At 34.3% G+C, this 22375-nt stretch overlaps 1 protein-coding gene across 2 annotated transcripts in view; it reads right to left on the bottom strand.

The window, feature by feature from the left end:
• The window catches only part of LOC123685032 (potassium channel subfamily K member 1-like), a 79536-nt gene extending 57942 nt beyond the window's left edge, over window positions 1–21594 (bottom strand). The window contains exon 1 of one of the 2 annotated variants that reach the window (XM_045624627.1): window positions 21579–21594. The gene's annotated coding sequence lies outside the window, so the exon portion shown is untranslated. Of the gene's footprint in view, window positions 1–15511; window positions 15662–21578 lie in introns of those variants that run through there. The other variant, XM_045624602.1, reaches the window with a different exon arrangement.
• Window positions 21595–22375: the final 781 nt, after the last annotated feature.

Raw genomic sequence — 22375 nt, 5'->3', positions numbered from 1 at the left:
ATATGCCTTCTTGAGCTCAGTCCTCCCGACCAAAAACGATCTAGTTATTACGTCGATTACTTCCGTCAATTAGCTAGTTTCAGGAAAATCTGTTTTCTGTTTATATTCACCTTCCCATTAAAATGCATAATTTGATAGCATACTATAGCCGCCTCATAAAGTCGTCGTGGTACTGAAAATCACATAAATATTATGTTTGCATCATGAAAGGGACTTTTTTATTATTTTGCTAGTGAAAAGTTTTATTTTGTTTATGAAATGAAATATTTTATAGTTTTTATCAACGAAAGTTCTCTAGAAATTGTGATACATGGAGATTTATTTTCAAGATTTTCTTATTGGAAAATCATTGACTTTGTGATATTTATCAGTCAACTTCATTATATTTTTACTTTATAGTTTTATATATTTGTGTTCCGAAATTATATTTTTTTGTCCTGAAAAAGTCGTATATTTATCTCATACTTTTGATATGTGATCTTCATTTTATTTTTGTTTTATTTTATCTTACATTTTTTATATGTGATATTTATTTCATTTTCTGTTTTATTCTATCTCATATTTTCTATGTGATATTGATTTTATCTTATATTCATTAATGTGATGTTCATATTATTTTTCGTTCAATTATAAAATATATCTTTTTTTTTTCTTGATATGTTTATGAATTTAAGCATTTGAACATTTTTTACAGGTTCATTCGTTGAATTTACGAAAACTTCACAAGTGTAAACTACCCCTCAGACGGCCTGCAAATCAATGTGCTTCGGATATGTTATTCTGTAGATATTTAAGAGTAATAATACCAAATATGAACTTGGCTAAACATTTTTGACAGGGTCAATCTCAAAAATTTCTGAAAATTCACAAGTGTAAACTACCCCTTAGACGGCCTGCAAATCAATGTGCTTCGGATATGTTATTCTGTAGATATTTAAGAGTAATAATACCAAATATGAACTTGGCTAAACATTTTTGACAGGGTCATTCTCAAAAATTTCTAAAAATTCACAAGTGTAAACTACCCCTCAGACGGCCTGCAAATCAATATCCTTCGGATATGTGATTCTTTAGCTATTTAGGAGTAATAATACCAAATATCAACTTGGCTAAACATTTTTGACAGGGTCATTCTCAAAATTTTTTTAAATGATGAAGCAAATCATTTATAAACAACAGAAATATTAACGGTCCCAGCACGGAGCCCTGGGGAAAGCTAAGGTCCACATCATACTCTTCCGAAAAACGATCATCCACTCTAACCGACATGGTTCTCTCGTCGAGAAAACTTCTGAGCCATTCCAAAATTATACCCCTGAATCCTAAACTATAACATTTGTCTAGAAAGAACTGGAAGGAAAGTGTGTCGAAAGCACAGGTTACTATCTAGACACTCGTAGAGTCGTGGACAGATTCTACAAAAAAAAGTGCAGCTGTTGGGTTGGCCGACCAGTACAAAAACCATGCTGAGCCGAATTGAGCAATTTGAATTTATTTAAAAAATCCATTATTCTTGTGAGGACAATCTTCTAGGAAACTTTGGAGGAGACACTAAGTATAGATATAAGCCGGTAATTTCCAATGAAGCCAAGTGCTTTTTTTAGAATTACATAATGAGTATTTCTAATTCCACTAGATCGAATCTGGACCACCTTGTAGACTGAGAATACCTCCAAATTCCCTCATAGATAGAATCCCTTCATGGGGATGATATTGGATTAGGTTATTCACCGTGCCAGTATGGAATAAATTGAATAAATTACTTCTGGATCTAATTATGTCTAGTCAGGTGCTCATTTACAGGGTGAAAGATACGTGATAACATCATAATTGAATATTCAGATGCCTGAGTTGGAGCACATATCGAGCCATCGCTGAGTTTATTTCTATATGTAAATAAGGATGTTTTTCCTCAAATTGGATTCACCCGACAGAGGTGGAAATATACATCTCAAGCTTCTTCAGAAGTATATCTGTAGCAATTTCATTTATTCAGTAGTCAGTCTTATGAACGAACAATACAAATATAAAAACTAATATTCTCGAGTTATTTCAAGAAATTTCAAGGATATTGCGAAAATGAAGAGAATTAAGGAAATAAAACTATAAAACACATAATGATAAAATTTCAAGACGGTACTGTAGTAATTACATGGTGGTATTTTCTAATGTCATATAAAATATACCACGGGCGTAGCCAGGGGGGGGTTTGTGGGTTCAAACCCCCCGAAATATTTAAGATGTCAAAATTTATTAAAACGAAACATCAAGATAACAGGAGGATAACTTACATTCGTAAGTAAATAGTAATGAGATTTTCTAATTTCTATCAATTCTAAACATGCATTGTGGACTCTACAATTTAACGAATTTAATTCGATCTAATTCAACATACTAGTTCAGATCGTTCACTTTGAAACTTTTTTTTCGAAATCTCGAAAATATTTCTTTTTGTAAAAAGTGAATGAAATTATCACTCTCAGTTTAATTCATTTGTAATCTGAAATCTGAATTGAATTACCTCTACGTAATCCAGTCAATTTGTGCTCACATGTGCCCCTCAAGGGAAAGTTATGGGGTAGTTTTGATTTCTTCGATCGAATGTGTTTTTTTTTTTTGGGTGCTGAATCCGAATCTGAGGTTGAGCACCAAAATTCCGTGTAGGAACATTGAAAAAAATACGAAAAAAAAGTTTTTTGTCCGATAAACCTGGCTCAAACGATAGTTCAAAATTGGCGTATTTTATCTATCTCTGCTAAAACCCAGTTGATAGGGTAGTTTTAATTTCTTCGATTTATTTTCTTTGTTTCTGGGGTACGGAATTCGAATCTGAGGTTCGCCACCAAAATTTCATGATAAAACATTGAAAAAATGCAAAAAAAGGTGAAAATTTTATTCCAGTTTTTTGCATATAAACTTTCTACACATAAATTTGAATTTGAGTACTCTGTTGTATAAATACTACGACGGTATTTATTTCCCAAATATATTCATAAGAACCGATGTGAAGACATGAACTAAATTTCAAAAAGTGATTTTGAAAATGCTTTTTTTCTTAGAACATACTCAAGAAATAAAACTACTGAAAATAGACTGAATTGGTTGGCTGTCATGGAGTTGATGTTGATATATTCAAAAAGAAAAACAGAAGATTTTTTTTAAAATACCTATGTAAATTAAATTAAATGTTCTTGTTCTTTTTGTTTTTTTATATGGCTAAGTATATATTTTATAATAAATATGATTATGGTTATGTCAAGCACTTTTATTCGCTTTATTTTCTTGAACCAGTCGCATATACAGATAACGAGTTTGTTATTTTTGCTATACCATGTACATGTAAGCACAATCCAAACAATCTTTTATTTTTATGAAAAAAATTCTTATTTCGCCCATTATCCTTTCTGTATACGCCTTTGTCTTAAAACCCCCGCCCGAAACTGAAACCTGGCTACGCCCGTGAAATATACAATAATCATCACAATATCAGATGTAGTAATATAATCAATTAATTATTTTTCCAATAGATGGCTTTAGTTATCAGTATCTCACGTTCTTTAAGTCCAACGGATTTCTGCGGATTTCGTACTACAAAATCTGTTTGACAGTTTTGTGATTAGAGTTGTTACAGTACAGTTACAGTACAGGCGAAAATACAAGCCATGCTGAAAATATAAATATTGTTTATGATCCTGATAATGTAATATAGTTTCAATAATCAGTAGCGCAGGCCCAGAATGAGAAAATTATTCTTTGTATAACATCAAGTAAAAACTTAGGAAAAATGTTGTTCTATCCAAAACCAAAATTATTGAACTAAAATTTGGGCCACCCTGTATGAATGCCTCATTTTGGGGAGCAGCGCTTTTTATAACTATGTCAAGGAGTCCTTAATGAGTTCTTCGATTTAATACTCTATTCAAGTTTGACTTTTAACGATGCCTGAGACATGTTCAGAAATTCGAATTCGAAAGTTTAGTTCGAGATCAGATTAATATTCGAAACGAGGCAATTAATGAAAATTCATAGCTGTGTTGGAGCAGTACTAATTTCGACTAATTGGAAAGCATAATTTCGAAACCGTTTCATTTCGACGTATTTTCTTTGATATGAAGTATTTAATGGGAATACACTTCAATGGTTCTACTGAAGGAAGTATTGCTCATTAATTCACTCCACGAAAACAATTTGAAATGTAGAGAAGGTGACCTTCACAGGCTTATTTTTCAATGAGCCCTCAAAAGCTTTTGACTTTGAGTCAGTGTATTTCTCATTCTCAAGAGGGATTGCCACAACGTGGTTTTCTGCCTTGTCAAACCTTGGTATCCATTCATTTCCATTCTGGCGCTCATGCTTTGACCAAATTTTGTAGGTTATAGTTTTGTTGGGTGTCCCAAATTCGTTGTCTAGTGACTAGCTAGTAAAGAATGAATGCCACGTTTTTGGGTTCGATTTTTGAGAGAAAGAATTTGGTGAAAAACGAAAATGTTTTCAAGCTGTAAGAGAAACGTGGAGAATGTCATAAAAACCATTTGTTTTTAATTGCAATAAGTTTTTAAGTTATGAAACTAACTTGTGTTTTTTTGTACGTAACACAAGTAATAAAGAATTTATGAAAACTTTTTATTTCATCCATTTTCCAATTTTCTCTTAAAACATGGAAACAGTTGATCTTATGAAGTTGCGGTTTTCACAAAATTAATTTTCTCTAAAATCGAGGTCGAAAATGTGCCATATATTTTTTTCTAGCTCAAAGAGATTCTGAGATCCCCTCACTAGACAACGAATTTGGGAAAAATAAATAGAGGGCGGCACTGTACGACGGTTGATTATTTTTTTCACAAAATTATAGTTTTAGGTATCTCTCTGGTGATGTTCTTTGGTAGTTTTTTTTTCACGAATATTTTAAAGATATATCAGTGTTTTGTACAGTGTACATATCGTCAATTGTTTTGCGAAAAACGAAAAGTTGCACTCATTGACAAGACATTTATTCGTATGGAGATATTTCACGATAAAAGAGGACAAAACCAATAGCATTTTATTTGTATCATTTTAATATTGAAAAGCATCCAAATACGCCTTAACAAAATGAGTTACAACTCTGCAAGTCAACAGCATTGAACACAAATAAAAATTCAGTAGACAAGAGTGTGGTTACATCAATTTGAAACACCAGAAAATCACATAATATCTGACACGAAACTCTATACCGTTCAAAAAGTTCATCTTCAACAGACTGAAAGAACTTTGGTATCTAACTCAAACAATGATTAATAGAAAGTCAGAATAATCCAGGATAAATTCTTTAATCTCGATTATGTGCCCTTATCAGTTCGGAGAAGTTGAAAACTCCCAATTTTGACAGCTAAGGATCATATAGTTGATAATGTGGATGATGAAGAACAGTTTTCCTGAAGTTGAATCAGTAGTCTGATCACACAAACGCTGTCAGAAAATTGGGTTCCTGATATAACCTCGTGATGTTTATAATTGGATTTCAGTCCCAGAAAGATCCATTCTGCTAGGGATGTCATTTGTCTTTCGTTTCACGCCAAAGTTTCCGTTTTCATTTGATCACGAGCGAGCCTCAACGTTCCTTTGTGTAAGTTTGTCTTGGATATGACTGGGAACTTTTATGAAGCGACAAACGGTGTTTATTTCACGATATTCAATTTCTTTGGACGTTTTTTCTTCCATTCGATGCTCGAATCTTCGATTCTCTAGATTGAATAGACGCCAAGATTTATCTTGTCTTGTTCGACTTTCAGTTGGTTTGCTCCAATTGAGTTGTTTCTTTCTTGTTTGGGCACAGAGCCGTTGCTAGCAAAACTGCCTTCCTAGCAGAGATCCAGTTTGCCACAATATTCACAAATGTTTTTACCCATTTATCGAAAATCGAAGCTTCAACAATGTATACAGTTGTGTACCTTTATGAAACAATCTACATCACACAAGGAACTGAGATTTTATACATCGGAAATTCTTTCAGAATTGAAATATTGCTGGCAGCTTGAAATTGACATTTACATTCAAGGAGGATCAATTCTCTTTCGATATTCTTTATCAATTTCTGATGGCTCTAATAAATAAATAATAAATCTGCATTGGCAGACCATTTTTTATAAAGTGAACATGCTGCATCCAAAAGTTCGTTAAAACTGCTGAAGAATAGTTTTTAGGCGCAATGGAACTTATTGGAATGTTAAAAATGAAATATAGTTTGCTAATTTTGACAAAATACTAATATATGACTAATCGTTTACGGTTCTCTGTGTGAAAGGGAAAGCTTTAAACTAGTTGGAATGACGATAGTGGAGTGTTTAGCTATTATGTATTGAGCACTCTTGTTAATTTGAGACCCATTGGTAGATATTTCGGTAAATTATATAAGTAACTTTTAATTTCATAGTATCAACGATTCTGTGGATTAGAGTGTGGTTACCAGGACTCCAATAAAATAGTGTCAGAAAACTTTTTCGAAACGACTTTCGTTAGTTACCGCGTTTGTTGCTTTTATCGGTAGATTATTTTTACTGGTTGCTAAGATAAACAGAACAGTTAGTGAATCACTTAAGTACCGTTCAGCGAACGCTAAGTGAGAATGATTAAATATTCATTGAAATCTCGATTGAAATAATGATATAAATTCACAAACAATTTCAACTTGATTCATTTAATTCGTCGAACGAAAAGTGCAAGATATAATTCTTCATTGATTTGGCTGCCTTTTCCCTGAATTCATTTCTTAAGAAACTCTTATTTGTACCCTAGAAACGAAGTTTCGATTTCACGAGAATACCTGCTGAAAGCCGAAATCCTAGGGTTTTTGAATTTATTTTTCTTCAGAAGATTCAATATATCTCATTTTTGAAGTACCTAAATTCAGTTAATTATTGTCAATTTGACATTCTACAATCAATAAGCTTTCATCACCAATACAACTCCTATTATATTCCTACTCAGCATTGACATTAAATCCACGGCCCACGAATGACTATTTCAATTATTTGATGATTTTTTTGTAGTTTAAGTAAAAAGTGTGTCTATCGTGCAAAGAACGCTATGAGTATCACGCAAGTTAAGGACTACCGATCTCCGACAAAATTGAATTCGTTGTTGCGCTCCACCTCCTATTGTCATCTATCGGTAAAATGTCCTTACCGTTTTAGATACTTGATATACTATATAATAAATTACCCGGTGTGCTTCCATTACCCCAGATTCATTTCCCTCAACTTAAGGGCCGGGAAATTTGAGAGCTTCATCCATATGAATAGGGAATCTTGTGAGGAAGTCGACTTCGAATGAAATCTGGATGAAACTATTGATATCGTTAGTTTTAATTTTTTGGTATTATATCATGTATACACTGTGTCCGTAAAGTATGCAACAAATTCATTTTCAGCTAAAAAGACCATTTTAACAAATAATCCGGAAACACGTCGATTTTTTTATTTTAATTTACCGTATTTTTAAATAATAATCTAATATACAGGATGAATTACTTTCGAGTTATGAAGTCAACGTCATTTGTTATGGAACACCCTCATTTTGTCTCAATTTTCCAATTCAAATTCAATTCCAAAAATGTATCACATGTTGATTCCAATTGGTACAGGGTGGACAAAAATACAATAGTTTTGTGTGTGCTCATAAAGTAACGCGTATCATTCTTTATTAGTTAAATTAACAATATTATCAAAAAAACTTTTTGTCTAGCGGCAATAAACAAATTATGACATTTCACAAAAAACTAGACGACTATTTTTTTTTTAAATTGATAATTTCTTTCATATTTTGTCTGCTTACCACAAGTAGGTACCAAACATGTTTGGAAACAGCTCATTTTTATTAATCTAAAAATGTAACAAACAAAGGGTGTTACATTCAAACCAATTGCCGCTAGACAATCAGTATTTTTGATAATATTGTTGATTTAACTATTGAAGAATGTTACGCGTTACTTTAGAGCACACACAAAACTATTGTATTTTTGTCCACCCTGTACCAATTGAAATCAACATGTGATACATTTTTGGAATCAGCTCAGCTAGAGTAATCGGAAAATTGAGACAAAATGGGGGTGACGTTATTACTCGAGAGTAATTAACCCTGTATAATAGATTATTATTTTAAAATACGTTAAATTAAAATAAAAATCGACGTGTTTCCGGATTATTCGTTAAAATGGTCCTTTTAGCTAAAAATGAATTTGTTCCATACTTTACGGACACAGTGTATACATGATATAATACCCAAAAATTAAAATTAACGAAATCAATAGTTTCATCCAGATTTTATTCGAAGTCGACTTCCTCACAAGATTCCCTATTCATATGGATGAAGCTTTCAAATTTCACCGCCCCTTAAGTTGAGGGAAATAAATCTGGGGTAATGGAAGCACACCGGGTAATTTATTTCGGAGAGTGCGGGAGGTCCTGGTTTGGCAACAACTCCTGGTCGGTTACGGAGATCCACAAAGAGGTTTGAAAGGAATTCCGCTACTTGCTCCGTAGAAACAACATTTTTACTGCAAATTCCGGCGACGTTGAGATATTCAAGGAAACAAAACTTTCCATACAAATAGACTTAGCAATAAAGCGTTTTATTCTTTCATTATTTCTTATCGATGTTTCTAATATAACATTCCGATTCGCCAAATCAATGTTTTCTATCCTTGCTTGTTATGGTGAATTTGTAGTGTGCCTTTGTTCAGGATATTCCATATTTTCAGTCACAATTTCTGTCTGTCAACTGCTTCAGTCTGCCTAATGTGATCTAAATTCTGCAGTTGGCATTATTCAGAATATTATTTTCACTTTCAAAAATTGTCGAAGAACATTGGATCTCTTTCGAAATTTTCCAAAATAGCAAAAACTCCAATGAGGGCTCTTGGTTGAGCAATTCAGTTATCAAGACACGCTTCTGGTCAGTGTCATAAAAGTAACTGCTTTACTAAAGATCCTCAAACTTATTTTAGAATATCAGTAGCAATCTAAGACGATCGTAGGTGTAGATCAGATCAGATGCAGAGATTCAGCGACTATAATGAATTCTGGGAACAGTGAGTGTATAAAAATATGGTCGCAAATGTTTTTGAAAGGAAATATGGAAAACTATAAACCTTTCTTCCTACAACTGCTATGAAAAGTTGAGTCTTCTCCATAGCTTATTCAATTTCAAAACTATGTATTGCTCATACTGTGGGAAATATTATTTCTCACGGCACTTTGCCCACACCTCTCTTGGTAGACCAATGAAATTGGGCTTTTGAGTCGTTTCTATGGAAACGCAATAAATTAGCACTTACTGTTACTGTTTTTTTTTCTAAGGAATTTACATAAAATATATCTACGAGTCAAAGTCTCATCCTGTATATGTTTCTATTATTTTCTTTTTACCAATCCTAAATTTGAAATTGTTGGTTTTTTATTAATGAATAATTACTCTAAGTCATTATCAAGAAGATGCCTTCAATTTCATCATCCTACAGTTCAAATTGAAGCCCTAACAAAAGTGAACTCTGTAGAATACAAAAACTCAGCCAATTCGTGTACACTACTAGATACACTATGACGTCATTTTACAAAGAATGCAACCAAAATCGATTCATGAGTTCGAAACGAACTAGTTGCTATTATATAACTCCATTAGCCTTCATTTTTCAGTAACTAAACATATCTCCAAATGTTTCTGCCGAAATATCAGATTAACAAGCATTATATGAATCTAAATACCTAGTCCGACAACAAAACTCTATAGGGTTTGAAACGGAAATTCATTATTCTTCTCTGTGATCCTCTTATAATTCATATGGCCCCAGGTGTAAGCAAGCAGAGGGCCGTAAATCTCATAAAATATTATGATATAATACCGGGTTATCAGAGGGATCCCAGCTATTAAAAGGGAAATGTTTGAAGGAAATTTGATGTATTAGTGTTCAGAAGCAGTGGAAGAATATTCCTAATAATTTCAATTTTGTCAGATCCTAATATGAAATACAGGCTGACTCAGGTGACAGGACGTATTAGGCCAATTGAAAAGTCCCCGGTCTGATGCACAGATGGCGGTGCTAGTATTTAATCCCTATGATTTTTAGTTAGTACCAACCTTCAGACGATACGTGTCAAAATTTGACAGTGGTATGACTATTAGTTTGTGAGATATTGCTACATTCGTTAATTGAAAAAAGATGGAGAAAAAAGAATTTCGTGTGCTGTTAAAATATTGCCTTTTCAAGGGAAAAAATACAGTTGGAGCAAAATCTTGTCTTGATGAAGAGTTTCAGGGGTTTGCACCAGAAAAATCAACCATTATTGATTGGTATGTTTAAACGTGGTGATATGAGCACCAAAGACCACCCAAAAGAAGCTATCACTGGCGAAAAAATAAGAAAAGTTCACAAAATTATTTTGAATGACCGTAAAGCGGAGTTGATCGAGATAGCAGACATTATTGTGAGGATATCATCTGAACATGTACATCATTTCATTCTCGAATATTTGTACATGAAAAAGCTGTGTGTAAAACAACGTGTCAATGATTTTGAGCAGTGTTTAAAGCTGTTGAAGTGCAATAAATCCGAATGTTTGCGTCGATATGTGACAATGGATGAAACATGCCTCCATCATTTCACTCCGAAGTCCAATCGACAGTCAGCTGAGTGGACTGCACACGATGAACCGAATCCAAAGCGAGGAAAAACACAACAGTCAACTGGCAAGATTATGGCATCAGTATTCTGGGATGCGCTAGGTATATTATTCATTGATCACCTCGAGAAGGGCCAGACCATCAACAGCGATTATTATATAGCGTTATTGGATCGTTTAAAGGATGAAATCTTTAAAAAAGACGCCCCCCCATTCGAAGAAAAAAGATGCGACTTTTTCCTGACCTCTAAAGAATGCTCGCTGAAAAGAAATTTAACACCAATGAAGATGTAATCGCCGAAACTGAGGCCTATTTTGAAGCGAAAGACAAATCGTTCTACAGAAATTGTATCGAAAAGTTGGAAGATCTCTTTAATCGCTGTATCGCCCTCGAAGGCAACTATGTTGTTTAATGAAATCGAATTTTGCCAAAAAATGTGTTATGTTTTGGTTTTGAAGGACAACAATAGGTATTTATGTACCAAGAGTATTAAGTAGATGTTTTTATACCTCGAGGGCGATGACTTAAAAACCCAAGGCCTCTGACCCGACGGTTTGTAAATCGTCTGAGGGCAACATTTCTTTAATACTCGTGGTGCATAAAAACTCTGTCAAACCAGTTAATCACGACATCCACAACTTAGAGAATTTAATGTGATTCTATCATAGAGTGAACGTATTTTAATTTTCCTTGAGATGCACTATCTTTGTTAAAAAAAAAACTGTAAAACTTCGTTCGGAATAAATTGAATGAATGTAAAATTCCCGAAATAGGAAAAAAAGGAGTTGAAAACTTATGGCCAAAAAAGTCATGAATGTATTATAACAGAGAGTACGAAAAGAACCAGGCAGCAGCCTAATGGAAAAATTCTCACCGGTAAATGTTGTAGAAAATTACCTCCTGAACAAGAAAGTCTATGGGTCCAACTCAATCCTATGGCTACTTCTCGAGATACAGGGTGTTGAAGTTAGAAAATGGCATTTCTTTGAAGTATCATTCCTTATAGAAAAACATCTTGAATAAAACACTTTTACGCGACTAATATTGCTCACCCATAGGTTGATAGATATTCATAACAATTGGCGCCCAACGTGGGGCAATTTATATGACGGTCGCCATTCTTAATATATTACCTTTTGTATTTCAAAAACTGGTGGTAGCAAAGCCAATACTGTTTGACATTAAAATAGTGTACACGAACATAGACTAATGACAAAAATTGGAAAATTTTAATTACTCTTTTTTTAAATTTTTTAATTACAGGGTGAATTATGAACTGAACGAATTTCATTTTGAATAATGTTTTACTCACCCAGTATCTCACAATAATTTTTATTAAAAATCAGTCTAAGATTATTACCATATAGGATGCAACATTTGTCGCGTAAAAGTCTTCCATTCCTATGAGAAATGTTACTTTAAAGGAATCTAATCTAATCATATGATTGTTTGGAGTCGTTATTATGTATAGATGTAGAGGATTGTTTTTATGGTATGGCAGATTGTAAGAGACAATCAATATTTAGGAATTCCAGCTAACCAAATATACTATATTCCATAATCATTAACTTGCGTCCTATCGCTAATCATAAATTACTGGTAAAGATTTCATTGGCCCTTATGCTGTTAATAGGAGTAAATCATCGAGAGAGGGGGAAATACTATAATTTGAATCATAAATTCAAAGCTTACCATATCAACGAAAGACTTATGTTTTAATATTAGAAATAAGAATTTTTTCTAAGACTGCATGCCCATTTATAGAATATTCTAAAGCTCAAGTTATGAACCTATCTCAAAAGAATATTTACTTATCTATATTCACTCAGGTGCTTAGCACTGGTATTGTAATGGTATAGATAAGGTATGTAACACCTTAAAATGTACGCTCACAGCACGGAAGCTAGGTCGATATCATATTTATGGTTATTGCAATGAGAATACCTACTGACAATGAACTGACAAGTGTATTAACGATTTGTTTCTAAGTACACATTTTTATTATTAATGAATTATGTCAATAGACATGAATGAATCTTTTGAGCTATTCATTTCTTTGTATAATTGAAAATTATTTTTCCATGATGTTTTTTTTCCTTAAAATTATAATATGACCTTTCATATGAAAAAGTTTATTTCAAGAGATAAAACAGCACTTTTGAATGGCTTCAGTACACTAAAAAATTTGTTCATTATATTAAAGAATGGCAATAATCAACCTGATTTCATTGATACAATATTCATTTCCATCATAATAATGAAATTTCATTCTTTAACATACCCCTATTCATTGATATAATGAATCCCTGTTCGTCAATTTTACTATTCTGAAATTTATATTGAGTGTTATTTCGAAGAATTCTGTTCATTTGTGTTCATTAGATATAAAGTTGTACATTAACTACTTCGAACAATTCCAATGAACACTATAATAGGTACATTTATTGATACATAGTACTCATCGAATAATTAAGCGAACATTGTAATAATGAACATTTCATTGTTTCAATGGAAGTTATTCTTTGATTCAATGACAATTCATCAATATGATGATCGACTTTTTGTTGTATTAATTTTTCTGTTCATCAGTTGACAGATGAATTCATCAATGAAATTCAGTGTAATTGAAATGAACATTAAGAGCTTTGCGATTTTAAACATCCGGTAATTCATTATCCAACAACGGTACCATAATATGAAGTGCTGAAATTTCTCCTAAAATAAAGATATCGCAATAAATAAAAGAAGGAAATGTTCAGAAAAGATCTGAATGTTCGGAAATCCTCTAGTCTGTCAGAGCATAACTCCACAGGGTGTTCTGATGAAACCTCACCTTTCATTTTTTCCCTGTATATGACGGAAAAAAAAGTAAATGAGAATGTCATATGGGCAGTTATGTTTCCGAGCAATCAAGCTGAAATTCAAGTAAAATTGCTGAAACAGGTCATAGGGTTTTAGAGAAAATGAACTGAAAATTTCGTTGAGATTTTGTTCCTTCCCCTAATTTTGACGGTGATTAGAGATTGAATTGAATCTAGATTCATTGAATTTGACTCACGATAACATAAAATAAAAGATTTCTGTCCAAAACCATAATTTCTGATGAATTATATATGTATATTTTGTATGTGGTATCTTCTATTTGAATCGATTTGATATCTATGTATTTGAATCGATTTGATATCATACAATGTTGTTGAATTTGAGCGAATGTATATAACATGTTTAATCTTTGAGGATGAAATACATAATATTTTTAAGTCTGGAGAGATAAATAACGTTTCCAATTTGATATCAAGTCGTAGTAACCACACTCCAATCCACCAACGTTTCGATAACGATGTTGTCATCTTCAGAAACGAAAAATTTCCTAGTATCATTCTGTGTCTGAATGTGACAATAACGTGGTCGATAAGTTACTCAGTAACTTTTTGTTTCTGAAGATGACCACAACATTGTCGAAACGTTAACTGAATGCTTTAAGCTCTGTGGATGAGCGTGTAGTGCACTGGTACTACAATTGAAAAATTAATGAGCATCTTTCAAAGAAAGATTGTATGGTTGAAATGTAGTTTGATCTAAATTCCGCTGCAAGAAAAGACCTAAAATAAAATCTTTTTCATAAAATTTATTGTGTCTTCTTGCTGAAGGTTCAATATAAATATCAAAACATTGGCTTTGTGTCTATTCCTTCACAATAATATGACCTTATGATATATTTGGTTTCTGTTTGTCTTGGAATACAGTTTCAATTTTAAAAATGACAAAATGAATAACCAACCAAAAGAAATTTCAAAATAACTAACACTGTACAAATTGAGTAAACGATTAACAAATTGAATAACTAAATTAACATGACAGACGTAAGTTTCGGAATTTTTGTATTGAATTCAATAATACAATTTTTCCTCATCAGTGTCTTATAGTTTGAAAAATTACTGAATTTGCCAAGTCACCACTTTTATACCTACTTCACACAAATTGCAATTGGGGAACTTCAAACGAACTAAACATATATGTTTCTCTAGTAAGAATTCACAGAGAAAACAGATCAACTGAAGGATAAATTTAAAATTGTTTATTCAATTGTTAATGTCAATTTGTATAATTGGTTCACGAGATTAACAGATAAATAAATAAGTTTATTGAAGCAGAAAAAATATAACAAAAAACAGTTTCTGAAATACAATTAATTTGTAAAGTCAAGAAAGGAATCTATGACTACCTGATGTAATTATTTTCTCTGTGAATCCTTACTAGAGAAACAGTCATGTTTTGTTCATTTGAAGTTCCCCAATTGCAATTTTTGTGAAGTAGATATACAAGTGGTAAGTTGGTGAATTCAGTGATTTTGTTGAACTTAAGGCACTGATGTGGAGAAATTGTATTATTAAATACAAAAATTCCGAAATTTACATCTGTCTTCTTGTTAATTCAGTTATTCAATTTGTTAATCATTTATTCAATTTGTACAGTTTTAGATATTTTGAAATTTCTTTTGGTTGGTTATTGATTTTGTCATTTTAAGAATTGGAAGTGAATTCCAAGACAAAAATAAACCAAATAAATCATATATTATTGTGGAGGGAATAGATAAAAAGTTGTCAATTTTTTGATATGAAATATTTTTTACTAGACTTCCATCGATTAATCAAAATTGTTGCGTTTTTTGGAAGTGGGTATATATTTATAAACAAAAATATCTTCAATAACATAACCTCATTGTCTGGAAAAAAACCGTGCATATAACATCAACAGTTGGCCAACCATGGGCAAATTGAAATAAATGCAGAAGAAACATTCAACAGTGATAGTCTAGAACATAGTGTGCGTCCCAATAACTCATAAAGCTCACCTCAAGGCGACAATTCATACCCGGTAGAATCAACCGAAAATATGCATGATAGCTCCTCGCGAAGAACGACAAAGTTCGCAACCGCACAACCGAAACTACCGGAAGTGTTCGGACTGAGCGCCGAGACGTTCAGGTGCGATTGTGCCGAGATTGCCACACAACGTCGCAAGAACCTGTAGCTTGTGTGATTGCGCATGCTTGCTTCGCTAGAGTTAGATCGCGGGGAGCTGTAAGTCTGGATCTTAAAAAATGTATTCAATCCTCTCGTACGAGGTGGTCTTAACCAGTTTTGATAGCGCGCTCTCTTTTGGGGGATTGCGGGTTTTCCTCCCAGGAGCACTTATTGACTTATGAGCACGGAAAGTCAATGGTCCCTTACTTATAAGCCTTCAGCCATCCAGAGCGTGGTGACTTTGCCAGAGAATGGTTGGGTTATTATGAACCCAAAAGGTTCCGTTCTGGCTACTATTGTGCAGCTTGCGATACCATACTTTTGGCTTGCACTCCCCTACCAATGCCTAGGACGTACTAGAGACAGAGGATAAATGAGGATAGGAGATGTAAAATCCGGTAAGGAGGATAGTCATCAGAGGTCTATCAACAATTCTCAAGAAAGAGGAAATCTGCGAGATCTGGGATTCACCCTACCAACAAGCAAGAAGGGGAAATTCTTCAAGCTGACGCGTTTGTGTGAATCAGTTGTTGCGTTTGATAAACCACTACAAATCTGCCAAAACACAGCAGTGCCATAGATGTGAGGGATACCACCACGCAAAGGGAAACTGTACAGTTGACCCAAGATGCGTCAAGTGTGGATGTAAGGACTCAAGAAGAGAGTGCAAGAACTTAGAAGTCGGTAACTTCACCAGTAAAGTGTGCCAACTGCAGTAGTCCACACCCAGCCAGCTAGAGAGGATATCCTAAATTTCCGGAAACGGGAGAAAAGAGGCTCCCCTGGAATAACGCTTCAAAACCAAGAAGGCCAACGACAACTACCCAGAAGTCCTTATCTGAGAATGCCCCAGACAAAAAAGGCTTCCAGTGAAAAAAAAAAGAGAAATCAATCTTCATCAAAAAGAAGAGCCAAGCACAAGACCAGCTTACCCACATAATCAGGAAATGCCTGCTCATGTCACAAACTGGAAAAAAAGCCATAAACATAAGTAAGAAATGTTAACTATAAGGAATAAAACAAATTCTCTACAGATCGTATTCTGTAATGAAAACGGACATATCAGCGAGAAATGAACTAGAGCAAACTTCCAAGACCGCCGTAACAGAAGCAGAAGCTACCAGGACCAGCGAAGATCAGCCATAGACGGACCATACCCTACCGTATCTTGAAATTGATTCAAGAGAAGAAACCTACAAGAAGAAAAACACGCAGACCCAGAGATACTGTCTACAAAACAACAGTCAAGCAACTCCAATGAAAAGTTGAAAAGGCGTTGAGAGAGTTAAGAAATGAACAATGGCAGCAAGAGATACAATCTTTAACGAGCAAGGAGAAGTTGATCTGGAACAAAACAACAGTCCAGCAACTCCTATGAAAAGTTGAAAAGGCGTTGAGAGAGTTTAGAAATGAACAATGGTAGCAAGAGATACAATCTTTAACGAGCAAGGAGAAGTTGATCTGGAACATAGCGACCGACAGAATGTTGTATGCAGATGAAGACAAAGCTGACAGCCTACAACTTCAATGCAGACAGAACAATGCAGACCTAGACCTCATGGAAAGAGCGGAAAAATACAGGAATAATCTCACAGATAATGCCTGACCAAGAAGACATCATAACACCAAGTACCACGGAGGAAGTTCAAAATATCATTTCGCAACTCACAAGAAAATAGCGCTAGGGCCCGGTGGTATCTTGAATAATACTTTGAAACGGTTACGAGACAACATCGTGAAAGCTCTCAGGTATTTGAAATCATGAACTAAAATACAGTAATACGCGAGGGTCTCATCTTTAAACTTCATAAAGTTAATGTGCCCCTTCCGATGTGTCAACTCATGAGTTCTTCATTTCAAAATCGCTGCTTCAGAGGCTCTCTGATCCTTTGTCTTTTTTGACCATTGGCGGCCGCTCACGAGGCACACATGTTTGAGCAGTCGGAGCACCTTTCAGTCGAGCAATCAAGTTCAGTCTTTGATTTACAATAGGGCGGCCATGTTCTGAACTGCCCGACTGTAAATAGACTAGAAGATGCTCTGAATGCTCGAACAAGGATGATTGTGAGAGGCCGCTATAAGATATTCATTTAAAAAATAAAATGAATAACATTCATTTTCAATAATATAGGTGATAAGCATTAGGTCTCACTAACAGATGTGCCTCCTTTCGATAAAAAAAATCAGCTTATCTTGTGTTAGAATGATATCAATTCTAGACTTCGTATATTCCCTAAGAAATAGTGTGATTATCGATGGATTGTTGTTTATGTACCGTGAATATCTTCATCAATGAAATTCAGCATTGATCAAAGTTTTTTCTTCTCTAATATAATGTATACCCAACAAGTCTGAAAAAAAATCAAGGTTTTTCTCAGAAGATTGACACGCCTACTTGTAACTCTCTTTCCTCGAAGTGATATTGGAAAAAAAATATTGAAATGACCGCATCATACTAACTTTAGTTAACTAAATAGAATTTATTTCTGTTCCTTGCTTTAGATATCTGCTCTATCGAGATGAATCTTTGCCAAAACTGTAAACAGGTCTGCGGTCTGTAAAGACGCGAATGAAAGAACGCTCAAACGCTCCTGAGGTCGTCATCGCTTATCTCTATTTTTTTCATTGTTCTTGGAGTCTCGTCCATTTGGAATTCTTATTGCTTCAATAAAAGTAATAACGTTAATATAATAATAATAAAGTTAATAACGCACCAGAAGAAGCTCAAGAAATATATCAAAAACAGATACATTTCTTTTCGGATATCCGAACTTAAGTTCTGCATGGAACACATAACGGCAGCTAATATAAAGATTTTACATTTACATCAGCAACAAATCGATAGAGCAAAGTATTGCCCTAGAACAGAATGTTGCGCTTCCAATATATATGTGATTTTTCTCCGATTTCGATAGCTCGGATGTCAAAAATATCAATTCTAATTAGCGGTTTGCACTTTTATTTGGTGAATTTTGTATGTACTATTGCACATTAGTGAGCATTGGAGTGTTTTCGCCTTCTTTGGATACCTGATAAGATCTCAAAAAGCTTTCTTGCCTACATGTGGAATCCCTAGCAAGACAGGAGAGATCGCAACAGGAGAATTCCATTCTCATCAATCACTTTACTTTTTAGATTTGAGACGCAGACGAGGATTTAATACATCTCTCGACATCAGAACGACGGATTCAGCTTTGTGCTCTAATGATACTTGGTTTTCATATAATAAAGAAGAGGGTGTTTTATATAAATACAAATGGATCCGAAGTTGTATTATGATATAATAATTATAATGTAGAAAAACCAATAATGTTGTGCATACTGATCTGTAGGCAGTATATATAGGTTGGTCAGATGGATTTGTTGGAACGTGAGTTCGCTGACAAGGAGAGGAGTTGTTGGCAAATTATATCTTTGTAGACAAAATATACAGGGTGGCCATTTGAAAACGAAACAGACGATATTACAGACGAAATAAAGTTTTTCGATAGAAATGCTCGGACAGGTCGATTTCTGTTTCGAGGGGGACAACTTAAGATGTAGGTTACGGACGCATAGCGCTCCAACCCTTGCTGCTACAACCCCCACCCCCAATTTTTGAATAGGGAAGATGGGGTGAGTGATACCTCAATTTAAAGGTATTTTTATACTGATTTCAGCACAGTAATTGTTTTTTCATTTTATGCATTAGTTCTCGAAATATTCATGCGTTAGTTAGTTAGGAAGGAAGCCACAGTCATGGTTGTTTTGAAGCTCAAAATGTCGATTTTTCACAAAACACTACAAGTGCCATGAAAACACCACTTCATTTTCAAATACTTAGTTAAGAATATTTCGAGAACTAATGCATAAAATGAAAAAACAATTACTGTGCTGAAATCAGTATAAAAATACCTTTCAAATGAGGTATCACTCACCCCATCTTCCCCATTCAAAATTTGGGGGTGAGTGTTGTAGTAGCAAGGGTTGAAGCGCTATGCGTCCGTAACCTACATCTTAAGTTGTCCCCCTCGAAACAGAAATCGACCTGTCCGAGCATTTCTATCGAAAAACTTTATTTCGTCTGTAATCTCGTCTGTTTCGTTTTCAAATGGCCACCCTGTATGTATATGTGTGTAAAGACTCAAATACATGACGCGAGTTTACAAGCTAACAAACCGGTGATTGCGGTTGTAGTCTAGCACACACGAAATTGCCGATTTGCGCAGGTCCCAACTAGATGTCATGTGGAATCCACGTGTTGTCGTCTGCTCTAAGGTTAGGTTATAATTTGATAAACTAGTGGTGGTTTCCCTAGAAACTCCAACGTAGAACCTCTTTCAAAGATATTCTGGAACACGACTTATGGAATTCATAAATAAATAAGTCTTTACTTGTCAGGGAGAAGGCGTCGTGGAATGCGCATCTCTCGAAAGACCTCACAGATCTGTGCACAAGATATATCTGTAGGCTATTTAGATCTGTGAGCTAAATATATAAATAAGGTTAATTTGTGGGAAATGTATATCTACCGATTATGTAGATCTACCACCAGATATTTCTATAATAAAGTATATAAAAAAAGGTAAATCTGCAGGCTCAGTAGTTAATTCAATAATTGAAATTTCCATATAATATCGAGTACTCCAAGCTTGTATCTGAAAATTATTGCATATAAGTTCTTAGCATCTTTTCATGGAATTCATAAATAAAGTCTTTGCTTTCCGGGGAGAAGGCGTCCAGGGATGCGAATCTGTCGAAAGATCTCAATTAGATCTGGAGGCAGGGCAGATCTGTGCACAAGATAGATCTGTAGGCGCTGTAGATCTGTGAGCTAGATAGATGGGTAAGGTTAATTTTTGGGATATGTAGATCTTCCAATTTCGTATATCTACCCCCCAGGTATTCCTAAAATAAAGTAGATCTACAAGAAAGGTAAATCTGCCAGCTTAGTAGTTTAATCAATTATTAAAAATTTCCATATAATATCGAGTACTCCAAGATTGTTTAGAAAAATGATTGCAAACAAGTTGTTAGCATCTTTCCATGGGATTCATAAATAAATAAGTCTTCGTTTACTCGAGAGAAAGCGACGTGGGATGCGCATCTTTCGAAAAATTTCTGGTAGATCCGTAGGCAATGTAGATCTTTGAGCTAGATAGATAGGTGAGGTTGATTTGTGGGAAATATAGATCTACCGATTACGTTGATCAAGCCCCCAGATATTTCTTAGATAAAGAAGATCTACAAGAAAGATAAATCTACATGCTTAGTAGTTAACTCAATCATTAAAAATTTCCATATAATATCGAGTACTCCAAGGCTGTATCTGAAAATTATTGCATATAGGTTCTTAGCATCTTTTCATGGAATTCATGAATTAATAATTCTTAGCTTGCTGGGAGAAGGTGTCGAGGGATGCGCATCTGTCGAAATATCTCTGGTAGATCTGAAGGCAGGGCAGATCTGTGCACTAGATAGATCTGTAGGCAATGTAAATCTGTAAGCAAGATAAATGGGTAAGAATAACTTGTGGGCAATGCAGATCTACCGATTGAGTAGATCTACCCTCAGATATTTCTGAAATAAAGTAGATGTATAAAAAAAGGTGAGTCTCTCTTTCACCGTCATGCTGGTCTTCGATGTCAAAATCACCGTTCTTGAAGCGTTAAAACGACTCTCAGCACGTTCTTTCAATTATAGCGGCCACACCATAGATATTTGAGACCAATCAATGAGCCTTCTTCATATTAAAGCAGAAAATTAAAACGTCCCGGAATGACGAGAATTTGACTCGTAAGCTGACAAGTTTAATCGAGAATAACTTTATGATGCAGACACAAATCGAATTCTATTCACAAATACCTAAGCTTATTGTATGACATCTACGATCTATTTATTTCGACTACCACTTACCGCTACAGCCATCTATTGCAAAACGGCGAATGCAGTTATTTTAACTGATAAGTGTTCCAACGTCAGATATTCCTTCCGAAAAACCACATAACGACTAACATAACTAATTATGTATAGTTCATGTTCATCAAAAGATATGACTAGTAAAAAATTAAGCGAGACAACTGTCCGATAACAACACAAATCACATGAATGATGTTTTCAGGAACATAGAAGATTGTGAAACGCCTCAAAAAGGATGTGGTTTTCTGTGGGAACAAGAACTCTTATCGCTAATATCCTAAATGTCGATGTTCGTGAGATTACAATAGAAGCTCTCGTACTGTACAGTGCATCCCATTTTGGGTGAGACAGCCAGGTTTCTCGCTTGTTATTTGAGATAGAGCCTTGCGGTTTTCACGTTCCTGTCCTACTTTTTCGTGAAACTCAAGTTGGTCTAATCAGATTTTGCACAACTGTTTCCGTTCAAGAGATACAGGGTGATTTTGGAAATTGATACTTTTCGGACCCCTCGTTTATCTCCGAAGTTATTAGAAACAATGCTGAGGTGAAAACTACGTCTGAATCAGAATTCTGCGTAGAATCCAGTGGCGTACTCAATATTTTTTTTCGGGGTATGGTTTTGAAGATTCAACACAAACCTATATTTTTTTTAATGGAACACCCTATATATCATTACTTCGTTGAATTCGTTATTTTTTTTCCTTCAAAATGATGGCATACTATGTAGGTAGGATGTTCAAAAGTGTTAAAAAAACACTTAAACATCAAATAATGATGATTTTTTTGTAAATGGG

The sequence above is a fragment of the Harmonia axyridis genome, chromosome 1, assembly GCF_914767665.1.
Source record: "Harmonia axyridis chromosome 1, icHarAxyr1.1, whole genome shotgun sequence".
Taxonomy (NCBI): domain Eukaryota; kingdom Metazoa; phylum Arthropoda; class Insecta; order Coleoptera; family Coccinellidae; genus Harmonia; species Harmonia axyridis.
The sequence above is the reverse complement of the archived record's forward strand: the minus strand, read 5'-3'. Positions and strand labels throughout refer to the sequence as shown.